The following is an 18,381-nucleotide window of genomic DNA, read 5'->3' as shown; positions in this document are numbered from 1 at the left end:
TGTGGTATCCTCTTCACCAGTTCGTGTTGGCTCACCCCTGTCTCATCTACAGACGAACATAACCCCAAGCCATTTCTTGAGGTGAAAGGAGAATTAGTTAAACCAAACACGAATCATCCTGTGTATAAGTAGGAGTAACTGAAGGGCCTTCTCTTTCCTTGTACCTTGCTGAGCTGTATGTTGTCTATCAATCTATCAGTTAAAGTATCTCCATTTACTATAGTCCAGTGGCCACAGGCTCTTGCATAGAATTTCGAAAAGATTCACATGGGATCTTGATAAATGACTCAGAATCAAAACTTAAGGACACTGTATACTGATTTGTGGTCTAACTCAGGTGAGTAAATCTGGGATTTTTTTTAATGCTCAGGCAGATTTCGTAGACCAGACTGGCAAAGGCTCATACAAAAGTAAGTTTCTTGGTGTTAACCCCTTCTCTCCCCAAATCCCATGGTTTTAGAATTCCTGAGATAAAGGCTCAAAATCCATCTGGGCCACACTGTCGTGAGCTCTGCTTTCTTACCGGCCTCCGAGCTCACCATGGTGCCTTCTCCTTCGACGAGTTTAATTCCCTGTCCAGCCTCCCATCTTCTCCTTACACTGGGTAAGTGCATTCCACTGGGGTGGCTGGGACAGTGGAAGCTTCTGGGGAAGCCTGAGCTCCCAAATAGGCTTCTTGCCTGGTGAGTCTGGGTTCACAGTCCAGTCTCCCTGCGTTCTGTTTACGCCTATCTCCCCAAGCCCTCAGGGCCAGCTTCATGATCGCTTTCCAGTTACGTCTCGGCACTTAGCAAAGCTCAGCTGTGGACTCTGGCCCACTATTTGGCCAGGGTGGTCACTGGCTTGGGCCTCATACATCCAAGGGGGAGCCCGGAGCTGGGAGAGCAAAAAGGAACAAACAGTTGTCTCTCTGGCCTCGGTCAAGTCTCCCCGACTATTTCCAGACACTTGGAGAGGAGCTCAGTGTTCAGGATCAGCTCCGGGCTCAGTTCTTTCCAGAAGACAGAGGAAGATGAAGACCCATTCCCAGCTTCAGGCTGGGCTTTGTAAGAAGGCCTCCACCTCACTGCAAAGGCTGGGCGAGGAACCTGCAGAACAGGCAAGGCCCTCGCTTTTGTTTGACTCCTAGAAGGGCCCAGTGAATAATGGCTGAGAACTAGCTAAGAGGAGGCGACAGCTGGCACCCGCAGGCGTAACCAACACCAGATACTGTACAAGGATCAAGCTGTGGGTTTTTAGATGACACTGTCATACACAGAGCAAGGCCAAGAACTAGGCTAAGCTGGGATGGTACCGAGTACCTGCTGACCTCTTACCATTTCTTGATATCCAGAGAGCTGCCTTCTGGGGTCTAGCTCAGCAGTAGAGTGCATGCTTAGCAAGCATGAGGTCCTGGGTTCAAGCCCCAGTACCTCCACTAAAAAACAAAAACAAAAACAGAGATCTGCCTTTCTGTCTTTACTTTCCGTGTGAAACAAAGATGACAGATATAATCCTTTCTCCCCTCATGAGAGAAAGGGTCTGTGCAGATATCTGTTTAATCAGTTTAACTGCTTGCTCGTCACGCTGTACGTGTGTAGCCTTCCACGCGCGATGGGGAAGGAAATGGAGAGACAGGCAGTGTCCTGGAAGAGTCCTGCTCTCAGTAGCTATGATCGGTCACACGTGAGCCAGTGCCCCTTCCTTTGCACTGTGTTCCTCTGCAAAGAGGGGTGACAGTAAGAACACTGTGCTGACTTCCTGATTTTGTGGGGAGGAGCAGGTCGGAGAAGGGATGTGTCAAGCTCTCGAAAAAGAAGTTTACAAACGTGTTTAAAAAATACCTAGTGAGTGGCAGACTGCGTGCCAAGCCCCGTGCTAGGCCCTGGAGATCAGAGGTGAAGAAGACAGCCACCTGCCTCCTAGAGACCAACACTCCCAGCCGTTGAGAGGTGAAGTCACTGCCCCCGCAGGACATAACATTATTATGAGTATGACCCTCTGTAGCGACTTTAGTGTAGTGTCCATATTGCTGCAGGGTTACTTATTTTCGAGTCATGGCCCATTGTTTTTGTCCTTCCACCTCTACCTAATTTTTCCCTTAGTATCTTCTTGCAAAACTGGAGGTAGTGCTTGGGGACCAGACAGGGACAGTTGGTGCTGGGAGATATGTCAGTGAGCAGGGAAAGCGTGCCGGCAGAAGGGACCTCTAGCTGAGACCCGAAGGCTGAGCTGGATTTGATCAGGCCAAAGAGGGTTGGAAGTGATCGAGGAAGAAGCCAGGCTGAGAGGAAACAGCATGTGCAAAAGCCCAGGGATGGGAGAGAACACGGACAGTTGGAGAAATGTGAGTGATAAGGGGTGACTGGGATAAAGAATCCAGTAGATGGAAGGGAAAGACGTGGAGATGATGAACACTCTCAGGTATCTGGATGACAGGCAGATGGAGGGGAGATGAGCAGCTAACTAGCTCTAGGGGGCAGAACCAGGATCAAAGGGTGGAAATTCCAGTGAAAAGGACATTGACTAAAAGTTAAATTACAGTAATGATTTCCACTCATATATTCCTTACCATATGTCAGACACTGTGTTAAGGGTTTTACATCCATTATCTTGTTGGCTCCTCAGAACCACCCTATGAGGTAAATGCCATGAGGAAACAGAGACAGAGAGGTTAAACGAACTAGCTCAGGCTCGCACAGTAAGGACAGGACAGAGCCGGGGTTCCAAAGCTGGTGCTCTTAGTCACCACCCTCAAGGTGCTTCCTTGTGAGAATTACTTGTAACAGTGCAAATGCGCATCTGTGAAAGCTTCCCATCACTGCAGGTGTTTGAGCATTTGGCTGGGATACTGCAGAGAATCCAGGCATCAAGGAGAAAACAGTAGCTTTCTGAGGGTCTTCCCATTGTGAGATTCAGGGATTCAGTGGTGTATCAACAGCTGGAAATGCAAACCAGCCCTCAAAGTCAACCACCCTCTGCATGCGGGGCCGCTTCGTTGTCTTGTGTGTAACGGGCCCTCGCGGGGTACCTTTAAAGGGGGTGTTCCGCGTCTCCCTCACGGCAGGAGAGAGGGGTCTGGTGAGCACTGCAAGGGAGGCAGAGTGAAATGGACCGAATTAGGGCAGCTCAACCCTCCAGTGAAGACATGCATCTTTCACAGACATCTGCTTTAGCTACTGCTGGCCCTGGGCAGTATGAAATTATGTATTCAGCTCTTAAACTACCACAGATTCATGTTTCAAGAACATAACCGTGAGAAAATACTGCACCAGTAGCAGAAACAAAACAGCCTCGCTCACTTTGCATTAAACAATTTTTTGGTGGATTTCTATAGTCATTCTTCATTTTCTTTCAAATTAAAGGGCATTGTGGGAGACCAAATAGGTTAGAATGCATAAAAATTTTTTGTGTGTATTGACTTATTGAAAAAAAAAAAAGAATAAAAATTGCCTCTTTTGCTCATCATTCAGTGGAGGATATCCAAATAACAACAATAAATTACACAACGAATTCGGGAATCTTAGAGGCAGAGAGAACTTAGAGGGCACTTCGACACATTTTCTAGAACGTGGGAACTGCCTGTTATTTATAATGAAGTGCTCCACTGAAGCGTTAAATTGTGATCTTCTCGATACGTACCCTGTGTAGCCCAACTCCTATCCGTCCCAGCATTTTCTTAACACAGGAAGAGTCTTAGACTATCACAGTGTGAGGACTTTACTTGTGAATCTTAAAGAGAGACAGAAAGACAGGGGTTGGTGGGGGAGACAGAGAGATGCTGGGGAGAGATGAGGGCGGAGGACCCTCTTTTATCATCCACCCTGACAGATTTAGAGGTGAGCAGTCAGAAAGTAGCATTCAGAGTTTACCAAGACGTGTGCTTCCCAGAAATCCCAATAAAATAAAACACTGAGTCATCAACACAAGTGTGCTTTGCAAAGGCAGCCCAAGGTCCTCGAACACTGATGGAAGGTACTCTCCCTAGTGCTAACGGGCACAGGGGTTGATCTCAGGCAGAACTCAGAGCTGATTATCCTCTACCTTCAGTTGAGCAAGATATTTTCATTCCCTCTCCCCTTCCTCACCCTCCAAACACATAACAGCTTTCACGTCCCTTAAGTACTCGCTCAATTAAAACCCCGCATTCCAGACGCTTTCTGGTTCTTTCCTTTCTTTCATGAAGGGAAAAGCTCCTCTCTCACATAGGTATCCACAATATGCGCAGAGCATTTACTCTTAAAAGGTTGTGATAAACCGAATTTTTGAAAATAACATTCAGTATCATTACTTTTGCAACAGTCCTTTCCTATTTTACTCCTTCCATAAATATTTACCTAAATTTTTGGATCATTCTTGTTTAAAGAAAGATACACCAGTAGCCTTATATAAAAGAATCTTTCTGGCAACTTGAAAATGCAGTTATTTATAATAAACGGATAGCAAGGATTTTACAATAAGGGCCGCATACACACAAAGGATCTCAACTGGTATAATCATGTCAAGGAGCAGGCAGGTGGGCAGGCGGGCAGGCGACTTTTCTTAAATAGAATTCAACCCACCAGCACCAGCCATGGTCCAAATAAGGGAACGGCTGTGGGTCAGGGCCTCGAAGACAGAGCTGTTCGGGGACAGTTTCGGCGGTGGTGAACTGCGGGCACCTCTGCTCATCTCCTCTCTGGTCTAACGCGCACGAGAGAAGCGTTGATCTTTGCCAGCTGGCGTGAAACACAACCTGTAGGAGAAGATGAATTAAACTCAGCAGAAGCACGCTTGCTCCCGGGGCTGCTGAGGAGGCAGGAAGGAGTTTGGTGTGGGGCTCAGCAGGACCCACGATGTCTGAGGTGGGCAGGTGGAATGATGCTGGGCTGCGCCCAGAGGCCATCGGAGGCTGGGACTTCGGGCCTGAACCCCAGGCATGTCCAGCAGCAGTGTCTCCTACCAGCCAGGACTTCTGGACACCTTGATGCCTCTGTGCCTGGGAAGAAGTGGCAGGAGGAGGTGGAGAAACCAATCAAGGCTCTTTCGACAATGGCATTTCTTTGGAAGGTCTTCCACTGGTTTGCGTGGCTGAACATGGCTCTACAGTATCACGCATGTCAAGCTGTCCAAACTCACACTTTATCAAGCACTTTATTCCTCCAAGTCAGCACACAATCTGAGATCTGTAAAACAGTCTGCCAATATTTTGTTTCCTTTTCTCTCCCCTAAAGCCATTTTTTTTAGGTTGCATATTCGGGCATGTGCGTTAAAACTGAAGGCATCTGTCAAAAATGTTTCGTTTAGCATGGTCTTTGTGTGTGTCTTTTCATGGCCCGGGAACTGTTTTATTTTCCTTTACTGTTTGTCTTCTCCCTTCATCTGGCAAAGACCAAGCATCCCATCCACCTCCAGTGATTTAGAACAGAGAGGAAATTAATATCAGGGCTTTGTTTAACAGCGGCACTACATCTGCCATTAGACAACTTTTACTTCCTCTCTGAGTAGCAGGGAAACTGTCTTTCCTCAACCGAAATGTCAAATGAACACAGTCCTTAAATAAGAACACGAATTTGACCTTTACCGGATGTCTTTATTCCTTAACATTCTTCAAAGATACACACTTGAAAAAGTGAAGGCTTACGGATACCCAGCATGGATGCTTTATCGTCTGTCGTTTCCAAGTGGCCAGCGGCTTTCTTCTGTGAACAGAACGACGATTTCCCACATTGTAGCGCATAATTATGTATTCACCTAGGAGAGCAGAGGAAATAATTTTTTAAGCTAAAAACACAGAATGGGTTGTTTCTACCACGAACTCCCCACAAAAGCAGGAATCTTACTTCATAAGTAGAACCAGACCCCCACTCCATTCTCTGCCCAGCAGAAAAATTACATGGCTTTTAGCTTTAATGGCCTTTTAGGCTTGTCGCCAAAAGAAGTTCCAAAAAAACTTTTCTGGTCCCAATTTGCCCTCTCAGCCCAGTTCTTTTGTAAGCAGGGAGGAGAGACGCTGGAGAGAGTCCAAAGCCCGGCCCTGAGAAACGCAGCCCGAGGCCAGAGAACCACGCCACACGATCGAGAGAGAGAGGAAAAGGAGCCCCTCGACTGCAGTGAGTCAGGCTGACGCGGAGCGGGTTTCGGGGGGTGGGCACAGCCCCCCGATCTGGACTGAGCCCACGGCAGGCGCACAGGATGACAAGGATCCTCCATCATCACTGTGCTGTGTTCTCATCTGTTTCTGTCTTCAGTGAACAAACACGGCTTTTTGTTTCTTCTTTAAAGACTGGGGTTTTTACTTGAACGTCACTCCCCAGTCCTGAGCTCTTCCTGATTATGAAGCAGAGAGCTTCTCTGACTCTTCAGGGCATCTCCAGGCTGCAGGGATTTCAGGAGAAGAAACTGAGTATTCGAGCCAAAGCCGCAGGGGAGTTTGAGAGTAGCATCCATCCCTGCCAGTGTTAGCCGTCATCCTCTCCGTGAGCTGCGCTTCCTCACGCTGAAGATAACGGTCACTAACTGTCATAGCGGTCGCCGCTATGCCATATTATAAAATATTACGCAGCATTTTTGCATCGCACACAGGCTTTACCCGCCGCAGCCCTGGCATTCCGTCCTGCTCTCTCTTCTCCTCCTCCCATTCAACACCTGTCTACGTGCTCCCGAGGCACCAGGAGAGACTCAAGGTTGAAGTCCGCTCAGCCCCTGCCCTCAAAGAACTTAAGAGTTGCCCAGAGAGATGAGAGGGTGGCACGAAGGACAGAAGTGGCCACGACGATCTGCCCGGAGCCGTGAGGGCCGGCAGGGAGGAACCCGAAAGCAGCAGTTCTGCCAAGGAGGGGAGCTTGCTTCTGCTGTGGTGATCAGACACGGCTCCGAGGAGGGGCCTGCCCCCGAGGAGGCCTTGAAGGCTCCCCGGCTTGAGACCTGCAGAGGCTGAGGGCGGGCACTCCAAGTGCAGCAGGGGATCATGGAGAACCGTTTCCTCCCCACTTCCTCCGGCCAAGTGGGCACCTGAGGGGCTGGTGGGGTGCTCCAGGCCCTTGCCTCCCCTGCCGCAGCTGGCCAGGTTAAAAAACTGGTTTTAAAGCTGACACAAAAATGAACAGAAGTAAAACAAAAGCTTAAAATGGCCTGGATTGGAGGAACTTTAAAAAATATACCTAAATATGAAAATGAGTATGTGTATGTATATGCATGACAGGGACATTGTGCTGCACACCAGAAACTGACATATTGCAACTGACTGTAGATATGTACATATAAAACAAAAAGGGGTGCCCTGTGGTTTCAATGAATAATTTGCCTGGGTTCTAAATCGTGCCTGGATGCACTCTGAGCCCTGCCCCGGAGGTGCTGGAATGCTCTGTGTGTCCGAGGGATTCTGGACTCAGGGAAGACCAGAGCTCTGCCCTGGAAGCCCCTGGAGATGGAGCTTGTGAGACTGTTGTCGAAATCAGAGATGATTCCTGAGAATCAGAAAGCTGCGAATGCTGTGACAAACTTACACCCCGGGTTTCATATGAACAAATCCGAACCTGTGACTGGAATGTTCTCACAGTTATTTAAGTTGCCAGAGTGTGGCGAGTTTTCCTTCTAACCATTTCGTTCTTGTTGAAATGTAAGGAAAAGGAAGCTGAGAGATGGCATCCTGAATACGGGTCAGAGAGCCAAGAATGTAACAGTCCATCACAGGCACGTCCAAACCTTTCAAATGGAAGACAACACAGTTAAATCATTTTTATTACAGGCATAAAATAAAAATTAGTATAAAATATTAAATGTTTATGAGCACAGGCTCTGCTTTTAACAATTTCCAATTTAGATGGGATGGTGTAGCAATTAATTTCTCTCATAATCACTCTCCTTGATACATTAAGTTCCCTAAGTTTCACCTTCAGTCGTTTAATGGCAAAAGACAATGGTGTCTGTAGCCATATTTAAAATATAAGAAACTCTTCCCCCAGCGGCCTTTCCCTTCTCCGCTCCCCCGTCTCTGAATGCTGGACCAGGAGACTGCAGGAAGGTCAAATCCCTGGAGGGGCAGCGGTGGGCAGAGGGTGCCATTCCATTTCCTGGCACAGATGGGAGCTACACCCTGGAATCTCTCTCTTCAGCCCAGCTTAAGAAAGGGTGGCTTGAGGAGAGGCACTGTGTCCCTGTATGAATAATTAATGAAGTAACATATTTTTCCAGGGAGACAGTTTTATTCCTTTGGTATATCTGCATTATTTCTCAGTACATCGTACGTACTCATTCTGCGCAAACTTCATAGTTTTTAATACTCATAGTTTCATTTTATTAAAGATTTTAAAATATACATACAAAGGATCATATTATACACATATTTCTGAATCTTGCTTTTTGAACTCAACAAACCTTCATGGAAATCCCCCCAAAACAACTGGTATAACTTTAAGTCATTTAAAAATGCTGTGTAATATTTTATAATGTGGCTGTGCCATAATTTATTCATTCTCTTCCTGACAGGGCTTAATTTAATTTCCTCCTTGTATTTTATGCTTTTGCTAAATAATATACAAATAAATATCCTCTTATGTGTGTATATCCTTATGTCCTTCTGCTTTTATTTCTGTGGATTAGATTCCCAGGAATGGGATAGACATTTCCAGATAGCGGCTAAAAGAAGGGTTGTAACACTTTATAATGTGTGCATATTCTTTAGTGCTCATCCCTAGCAATATTAAGAATTTTGAGTTACTTAAGCTTTTCTCTAGTCCAGTGGCTGCAAAGTGATTCATTCAGCAAACACTTAGTGAACACCTTCTCTGTACTGGGTACTGTTGTTGGCAGCCGTATACAGCTGTGAATGAAGCAGGTCAAGTCCCTGTGCCCATGGGAATTCCGTTCTCGAGAGGCAAACGGACAAAAACATGTGGATACCTGGTGCGTCAGAGAGGATCTGAAGGGAAGGGGACAGGAGTGATGGAGGCAGTGGCACAGACAGCGCTATTTATGACAGGGTGCTCAGGAAGAACATCTCAGAGGCAGCATCTGAGCAGAGACTTGAAGAAAGTGTGGAACTGGGTCATGGGAAGAGGGGGCCGCTGGTGGAGGCTCTCAGGCTGGTGCATGACTGGCGCGGCTTGCTGGACGGACAGCAAGCGGCCGGTGTGGCTGGCAGGGGTCTCCGCCGCTCTATGCCTCGGAACTCCTTGGAAGCCCCCTGCAGAAGCGGTGCCACGGAAACGCACTGGGATGGCACCACCAGGTGTCCAGCACACTGCTGGCTGCCGCATACAGCAGGAGCACACTGAAGGCACACTGGAACAGGAAGAAAGACCCCATCTGCCCCAGTTTCCCTCCTGAGCCTCTACTGGCAAAATTGGCACAAAAATACATTACAAACATTTTTTCCAAAAATACCATGTGTCTTTTTGACTTTGTATAGAGCTCAGTTTGTCATCCCAGAGTTTAAAAACTGTATCTAGTCATATATATATGTCATAAATATCATACATACATGAATATCATATATATGTAATTAATTTAAAATCTATAACTTCTAGTTGCCAGTCATGGTTAAGAAGGTCCTTCCAGTCCCTGGATGGTATGCATACACCTCTAGATTTTCTTGAAATGTTTAGAATTTCTTTCTTTTTTTTTTTTTTTGCTTTCAAATCTTTAGTCCATCTAGATTATATTTTTTAATGTGATGTAAATAAGGATCCAATTACATTTTCTTTCAGACATCCATTATACTGACACTATTTATTAAATAATCCATCTTTTCCCCGCTGAAATGAAACCTTGTCTATCATATTTTTGTACTTGCTGGGATCTGATTTTGGATTCTCTGTTTGGTTCCATTGATCTCTTGGTCTCTTTCTGAGCCCACACTGACTTGACTGCAGAGCTTAGATCACGACCCATTATTTTGTAAGGCAAGTGTATTCACTGTTCTTTTCCATAACTGGCTTAGCTATTCTGGGGGCACTTATCCTTCCATATGAGCTTTAGTATCATTCCATCCCATTTGGAAACAACTCATTGAGATTTTAATTAGAATTAGATTACTTTCGTATATTAATTTAGGGGAATTGACTTTTCACGATATTAAGTCTTCCAATCCAAAAAGAGTATTTGTTCAGATCTTGTTTTATATCATTCAATAAGAGTCTTTGCTTTTCTCCTTTTAAAGACTGCACTTTTTTGTTAAATCCAATTTCTAAGTATCTGTGGCTCTTGTTATTACCATTGTGAATGAGATGTCTTTTCCCGTTTCTGCTTCTAGGTGCTTGTGGTTGTGTCCTGGCCAGAAACACATGGTATATTGAAGTGGGATACTAAAAAAATTTAAAAAGAAAGTATAAATGTGTAACAGGGTGGGTGTAAGTAAGGGAAGTCAGTGAGTGGAGAGGCAGGCCAGGGTGAGCCGAAGGGGCAGCAAAGGGTGGGCAGGAGCTGTTTACACAGCATGGAGGGGAAGCCACAGCTGCAGGAGAGGAGAGCTGGAGGGGAGTCTTCGCGGAGGAGCCAGCAGCCGGCCAGCCGAAAGGAAGGTGCCCTGTCTCTCCCTCCTCCCGCCCTCCCACCTCCTGCCAGTGGTTCCTATTGGCTGAACCCAGCTGGAAGCCAGGGGGCGAGAAAATCGATGCAGGTGAGCAGAGCCAGGCAAGAAGGGAGGGCAGTGACTCAGGAAGGCAAATGGTGAGTATCCAGCACAACACGCAAATCCAGAATAGAGGAAAGCTGTTGAATTCTGTGCCTTCGTCTTGTATTAGGCCTCCTTACATGTTAACTTATTAATTCTGGTAACTTAAAAAAAATCAGATCCTTCTGGGTTTTCTGGGTATACAGTTGCATCATTATTAAAAACAAGTAAGTCTATCTCTTCTTTTGCAGTGTTTGTATTGTCAATTATACAATTATATATACATCTCAATTTTTTCATTTTCCTCTTGTGTTAGTTACCCAGGGTTGCCGTAGAAAAGTATTATCAACCACGTAGCTCAAATAGCAGGAATGTATTGTCTCACAGCTCTGGGAGCTGGAAGTCCGAGACCAAAGTGTCATCAGGGCTGGATCCCTCTGAGGCTGTGGGGGAGAATCTGTTTCGTGTCCCCCCAGCTCCTGGTGGTTTACTGACAGTCTCTGGTGTTCCTTGGCATGCAGAAGCATCACCCCAGTGTCTGCCTTCATGTGCACAGGGCACTCTCCCTGTGTGCACGTGGCTGTGTCCAAACTTGCCCTTTTTATTGGTCATCTTGGAGGAGGGCCTAGTTTTAATGACCTCGATCTAATTAACTTGATCATCTGCAAAGAGCCTCTTGCCAAATTAGGTTACACTCACAGGAACTGGGGGTTAGGACTTCAGCATTTTTTTCAGCAGGGACACAATTCAACCCACAACACTTGTATTGCTTTTGCTAAAACCTTTAAGATGACACTTAATAATTATTAACAGCAATGGCAGACATTATTATCTCACTTCTAATTTAATTGAAATTATTTAAAGTTTTCCTCTTATGGAATATACTGGCTGTTGATTTTTGTTAAATGGTCTTTATTAATAATTGAGTAAATAATAGTTTAATAAATAAGTAATAATATAGTTGTTAAATTATTTCCTTCTCTTTCCCTTTTACTTAAAAATTGTGCTAGAAATAAAATTACCACTACATTTTATCAATTGCCTTTCTAACATTTGTTGATTTGATCACATGATTTTACTCCTTTAATTGATTGATATAATGGATTGTTGTTGATAATTGTAGAGCTGTTGAATCTTTCTTGCCTTCTGATATGAAACCCTTTGTGATAAAAATAGATTATTCTTTTGATACATAGATATATTCTAAAAAATTTTATTTATAATTTTTACATTGATTTTCATAAGTTAAATCAAACTATAATTGTCCTTTTTGACAATTTCTTTGGTCAGGTTTTGGTATTAAAGGTATGCAAATTTCACAAGTTTCATTGGGAAGACTTCTTTATCTCCGGCTTAGAATAGCTTACATAATGTTGGCTTTATTTATCTGATCTTTAAAAGTTAGATAAAATGCAGCTGTGAACCCACCTTGTTTTATATATTTCTTAATGACACATCTTTAAGCAACTCTACAATTTCTTCTGTGGTAATTGGTCCATTCAAGGTTTCCACTTTTTATTGTGTCAATTAAGGTAATGTATACTTAATTTGTTTTTTTCTCTACATTTTCAAAGTATTTGCCATAATATTACATGTAATATTTCCTATTTTTTCTAAGTTATTTTTCATCTGTGATTCAATCTCTTTTCTCATTTTTATGCTGTATACTTTTGCTCTCTTGCTATATTTTTCTTAATGAAACTTGAAAGGAATTTATCTTTTTTTTTTTTAGTGTTCTTTCCAAAAAAATAGCTTTTGGATTAATTTATCCTTCTACTGTCTTTGTTGCTACAGTTTTCTACTTCATTAATTTTGTCTTTTAAATTAATAAATTCCCACTTTCTGACTTTTTAAATTTATTTTATAGTTCCTTTTCTAATTTCTGGTTTCCTTCTTTTCATTATTTTAATCTTTTATTTTTTTATTTTATTATTGTTTTCTTATTTTTCATTTTTGATAACTAACTAATTAAATCTACAGTTTTTTTTTAAAGCTTTTCAATGTGTACCATAGTTTTTTTTAGAATAAAGTGTTCTCTTCATTATTTGCTAAGTGTTTTGCTATTTCCCTTTAATTTTGTACTTGATCTGAAGGTCAGCTAGGACTATGGTTCTTAACTTAAAAGATTTTTGGCCAATGTTTAATTACTTATTTATAATTTTTTTGAATTTGGTATAATAATATGGCCTTTAAATATCTACTTTTTGATCCTCTATGTCCACACTTACTTTTGATTTTTCATTATTGTTTCCTGTTTTTTCTTTAAAAATTTTTCTTATTTAGTCAAGTTGCTGTTCATTTCCTTTTCCCCAAGCTAATGTGGAATTTTAACTAAAGATTTCTATTCAATTAATGATTATTAGACTTTCCCCAAAACTCTTAAACAGAAACATATTTTTAAATTATTATTTTAATCGAGATTCTAAGTGCTTCCCCCACCAGGATGCACTGTTTCCCTTTTCTTCTGCGCTATCCCAGTCAGGTGAAGCCATTTTCAAGATGTTCCTGGCTATTCTGGAAATTTTATTTTGGTGAATTTTAGTGTTGATTTATAAAATTGAAAAATTAACAAACAAAACTAAAAAAGCAATTGGGATTGTGATAGACACTGCGTTAAGCAAATTTTTAGGAGCAGTGGCATTTTTTACAACATTGACTTTCCTGATCCGAAAATAGAATCTCTTTCTATTCACGTGTGATGTGACATCCTTCAGAAAAGCTTTGTCAGTTTTTTTATACTGAAGTTATGCATGTATCAGACTTATTTCCCCAATTTTGTACTTTTAATTGCTATTGTGAATGGATTTCTGTTTTCATTATATTTCCTAGCTGGTTATCATTGTAATAAAGGAAAGCATTTTGTATATTCACCTTGTCTCTATTAGAAAATCACCAGCATACTAAATTTTAATGTTCCACGTAGTGTAGAATAATGGTACTTAGAGAAGGTATTCTGGTTTTATTCTTAACTTCAGTCCAAATATCTTTATTTAAATATGAATTTTTATATTCTAATATATATTCTATATCATTTTATTTTATTTTGTCTTACTTTATTTTTTTCATGGTAAAACGAAAACAAGTTTATTTAGAGAGAGACACATTCCACAGACAGACTGCAGTCGGTCTCACTCAGAAGGGAAAACTTGACTTAGGAGATGCGTGTTCTGTAGGCAGAATGTGGGCCATCTCCAAAGGTGAGCGGGAGAGAGAACGAGAGGTGCGGGGGTACTTAGTTTAAAGTAAAAGCAGATACACACTCCATCGACAGAGTGCGGGCCATCTCAGAAGGCAAGAGAGAGAGCGAACGCAAGGCGCGGAGTTGTTAGGTTTTATGGGCTTGGTAATTTTATATCATTTAAAAAGTTTTATTTTATAGGTATTTCTAAAAGTTGTTTCTTTTTATTCAAATCCAGAATAAATCTGAAATTTTGTAGGCTGTCGTGATGTCTCCTGAGATGCTTACTAAATTTTTTCTTAACCTTTCAATGCAGTGATTTACATTAATAGATTTCTTAAGAATCTTTGCGTTCTTAATCTATTTTATACCCCACTGTAGTCGATTTACTAATATTTTCTTCTGGATTTTTGCATTTTTGCTTAAAAGTAAATGGCCTCTAGTTTTTCTTTCTTGAGCTGCCTTTGTCTGATTTTGATATCAAGGATATGTTAATCATTTAAAAGATGTCTGAAAGACACTCCAAATGTATTTCTGCAAAAAATACGAACTGTATCTTAATTCTATTGAAAAGTGTCTATCACTCTAATCAGGTCTTGAAAGGAAGGGATTCCATGGCTCAGCAGGTCTGGGAAGTGTACCCTCTCTTGGAGATTCGTAATACATCATGAGCAAAGGCTCTGAAAATTCCTGTTGGGAAGAAGCTTATTTCTTCAACCTAGACGTTACCAAACTAATTTCAGCACAGAACACTTATTTTTTAAGTTCATCTATTAAACCATCCTACAGGAGATCTTTAAAGAGATACCAGTTTTAGAAATGCCATTTTAAACACAAAGATGTTTCTTAAAAATTATTGATAATAGGAAGATTAGGAAACAACCTAAACAACAGGGGAATGTGTAGGTAAATTTTAGTGGAATGGGACATTACGTGGTCACAGACTGCTGTGTGCAAAGATTTTATAAAGGCATGAGAATGCATTCATGTTGCATGCGTGCATTGCATGAAAATGCAATAATGTTAAGTGAAAAATCAGGATAAAAATATACGATGTGATCACATGTACATTAAACACAAAGAAATGGAAACAGAGAAAGTGATTAGGAATAAATTCACCAAGATTCAGACAGTCATCTCGGATGGTGGTTGTTTCGTACACTTGTTTCAGTGTTCTTTTTTCTGTTTCTATAAGCACGTGTTGTTTCCATATTTGGGGGAAAATGGTAATACCAAAGTAGGAGAAGCCTTCCTTTTTTACCCAAAGGGAGCATGGAGGTGGGAGTCTGCTGGTGGAGGGATGAATGTCAGGAGAAGGTGTTGGGTGCCAGGGCCTCTGCCTAATGTTCTTTCTTGCCTCCTGCCTTTGCAAGGGCTTCCTGGGGCTGGCCACGTCCCTGGTGTGGACGTAAGTGTGAGCAGCCTCTCCTACACACCAGTGCCAGGTTCTAACTTAGCAGGATGGGCTCCTGAGCACATATTCCACCCTGCCCCTACTCCCTTTCCATCCCATATTTGCACTAACCACATTAAGACTCTCTCTCGCATTTGACCACAACTTCTCCAAGGCTGAGGACAGGGGCTGATGGACCTCTGAGTCAGTTAGCACAGTTCTGGCAATTAGCACAGGGCTATATGAAGGACACAAATGAGCACTTGTTTGTTCGTATTCTAAAATAATGTAAGTGGTGTCATTCTCTTTAGATGCCCCCCCACCCCCAGCTCCCAAAATCAACCCTGCTCAGCACAGAGGAGTCCAGAAGGAAGCAGAAGGATTCTGTAGCTCCAGGAAGAAGTGTTAGAGGCACGATGCACTCTGCTGGGTCACTGAGGACACTTCTGACTCTCTCCCTCTAAATCCAGTTTCTCCATTCTTGGACCTAGGATTCCCCCACCCCTGAAGTAGAAATTTTCTGTTCTACATTATGGAGTTCTAATTGATTCACATGACTATCCCTCAATTTCAGAGTAGCAGTGAAATTTTGTATATTGGGCAATTACCCAGTAAGGGCTTTTTTTCATGACAGAGAGAATTTTTCATCACAGAGAGAACTGGGATATCTAGTAACAGCTCCCACTCTTGATATATTTATTAATGGGATTCTGATTCTGACTAATTACGCAAAGGTTTACATAATTCTTGACCTCTTCTAACAGAGAATGTGTACTATGCAATTTTTGAAGGCTAAAGACACAGGATCTCCTATAAATTCTGGGCCACACACATAAAAGATCAAGAGCTAATTTTTCAAGGAGCACTCTCTCTCTCCTGCCTTCAAAATTCACGTGTGCAATCCAGAATCTATTCAACCACCACCTGACTTTGTATTATTTTGATCCTCTCTGTCAGATTAAGACAAAGCTTCGTTTTCCTGAGATTTTGACATAGTTTTGACAAGCAATGACCCCTTAATACCAAGAATGGCACCATCATAATGGCTTTCGTGGACTGAGCTCTTCCTCTGGGCCACACACCAGGTCAGGGCTCATCCTCAGAACCCACGGCCCTCCCACCGAGTGGCGGGTTCTGCTGTTGCAGGTGAGCAAGCCGAGGCTCAGGGAGGTCCAGTCACCACCTAGGACGGTGCAGCTAGTGAGTATGCACGAGGTCAGGGGCTCAGGCACAGGTCGAACTTTCTCCATAGCCAGAGCATTTGTTTGTAATGGCTGTGTGGGAAAAATGGAACTGACACATGAGATAGGCAGTACTCATGCAGTATGGTCATAATAGAAAGAAACTCCAATTGTCTAACCCCTGAGCAGCACCAGGCACTATACTTGGCACTCATGAGAGATGAATTCATTCCATTCACAATGACCCTAGGAGGCAGGGACCATTACTGTCTCCAGTTTACAGGGGGAGCAATGCAATGGTAGTTTAGGCCACTTGCCCAAGGCCATGCCTCTGGCAGGAGCAGGGCAGGGCTCTGACCCCAAGGAGTCTGGCTCTAGGTCTGGGGAAGAAGCTGCTACTCCTTCCTGCATGAGAGCAACAGGAGCCCTAGGACTCTCTTCTTGGCTGTTGGTCCCCTCTGTTAAAACAGATTAATCCAACACTTGCACTGCCATCCTCAGCTTAAAGAGATTTTTGGATTATCTTTGGAAATTGGCAAGACATGTCTGTCCTGGGCTAGTCAAGATATTCCAGCCTCTTTGCAACTGAATGTGTATCTTCAAGCACCCTTCGGGGAGGCAGGAAGCAGTGGGAAAAATCTGGCTATGGATTCGGTATTTGTTAAATCTGCATGTCACTTTGGTATAAATTGAGTTTTGGACTGACTTCTTGGTTTAATCAAACATCTATGTGTGTGTGTGCATGCGTACGCGTGTGTGTGTGTGTGTGTGTGTGTGTGTGTGAAAAAGCAGCTTCCTTCAGATTTTTTTAATCCAGATGCTAATAAGATGGTAGGGAGGAAAAAGAAAGTTCTGCACTTCACATTTTGGGGCACCAGCTGCCTTAGACCATATTAGTGACTCTTGTGAAGTGCTCTTTTCCCAGGAGATTATCATCATCAGAAGACCACCTCAAATTAACATTTTCCAAGAGCTTCCTATCCTCTTTGTATTTATTATTTGGCTTCAAATTACCTCAGTCAATAAAACTACCATTGTTGGTTCGCACCTTTCAGAAAATTTGTGTGCATTAAACACTTTGGCAATATTTATTTATTCTGCCATCTGTCTCACTATCTACACATTCTCAACAGTCTGGCCCAGAAAGCGCCCAAAATCACCTGAGCATCATAAAATTGTCCATGGCTGTGAGAGTAACGCGTGGAGAACACAGCTGCTGTCCTGCTGCCTGGTTTAATGAGGTTCTGAAAGTATGTGGACAAGGATGCTTTCCCTTGGTTACTATGGCAACAGGACGGGCGCTCAGAGCAGGTGGCAGCAGCACTGAAATCAAGATGAATCAGCTGATGGCTCGTCACCTGGGAGGAGGCAGTGACCAAGCCGAGGCGGCTCCAGTTTGCACATAGTCTCACCCTCCTGTTCCTTCCTTCAGACAAACTCCAGGACAGGGACCCAAACTCCACCCCGACTGTATTCTGAACATGTTGTGTTGCCATATAAGCTTTGTGAGTCTAAGAGGACTTGCACTTTGAGAATTTCAAAGTTAGAAATGCCTAGAATACTTCTGTTCTTTCAGATCCTAATTAATTGGTGATCTGTTGTTTTAGCTGAAAAGAAATAGTCACACAGCCACCCCGCACTTCCCTTCCTCCAACACGGGTTTAGTTGATTTCATTCAAAGTCAGGCTCACCTCCAGAGGAAACTTTTTGTTTGAGTGAATAGAATAGGATATCCGGTGCTTCTGGCTAAACTCACCATTTTTAGGGTCAAAGGCTCTTTGCACAAAGCTGGTTTTCATCCTAAATTATGTTGTTACCAGTGAAGCAGCACAACCCATGAACTTTAGTGGCAGCTCCGTGAGTCACTAAAGTTTATAAAGGGCTCATTACATCACTTGTAAAGAACAGAAAATTGAATATAAAATAATTCTCTACAATTCATTCTATATTTGTGGAATAGTTTTCAAGTGGGAAGGTATGAATTCAGTTTGGCTAACTGAACTGAAGTATTATTGGAGAACTAAGAAAAGGCTTGAACACCGTTCTTCAGAAAGTT

General features: G+C 42.8%; 1 long non-coding RNA gene across 2 annotated transcripts in view; it reads right to left on the bottom strand.

Moving 5' to 3' along the window:
- Positions 1-4,368: 4,368 nt before the first annotated feature.
- Positions 4,369-18,381, bottom strand: part of LOC116666933 — a 73,682-nt gene continuing 59,669 nt past the window's right edge. The window contains exons 1-2 of one of the 2 annotated variants that reach the window (XR_004323735.1): positions 5,802-7,024; positions 4,369-5,712 (exon numbers count right to left, since the gene is read on the bottom strand). This is a non-coding gene — a long non-coding RNA (uncharacterized LOC116666933). Of the gene's footprint in view, positions 5,713-5,801; positions 7,025-18,381 lie in introns of those variants that run through there. The other variant, XR_004323734.1, reaches the window with a different exon arrangement.

This window comes from Camelus ferus, chromosome 11, assembly GCF_009834535.1.
Source record: "Camelus ferus isolate YT-003-E chromosome 11, BCGSAC_Cfer_1.0, whole genome shotgun sequence".
NCBI lineage: Eukaryota > Metazoa > Chordata > Mammalia > Artiodactyla > Camelidae > Camelus > Camelus ferus.
This window is presented reverse-complemented; position numbering and strand designations above follow the sequence as displayed.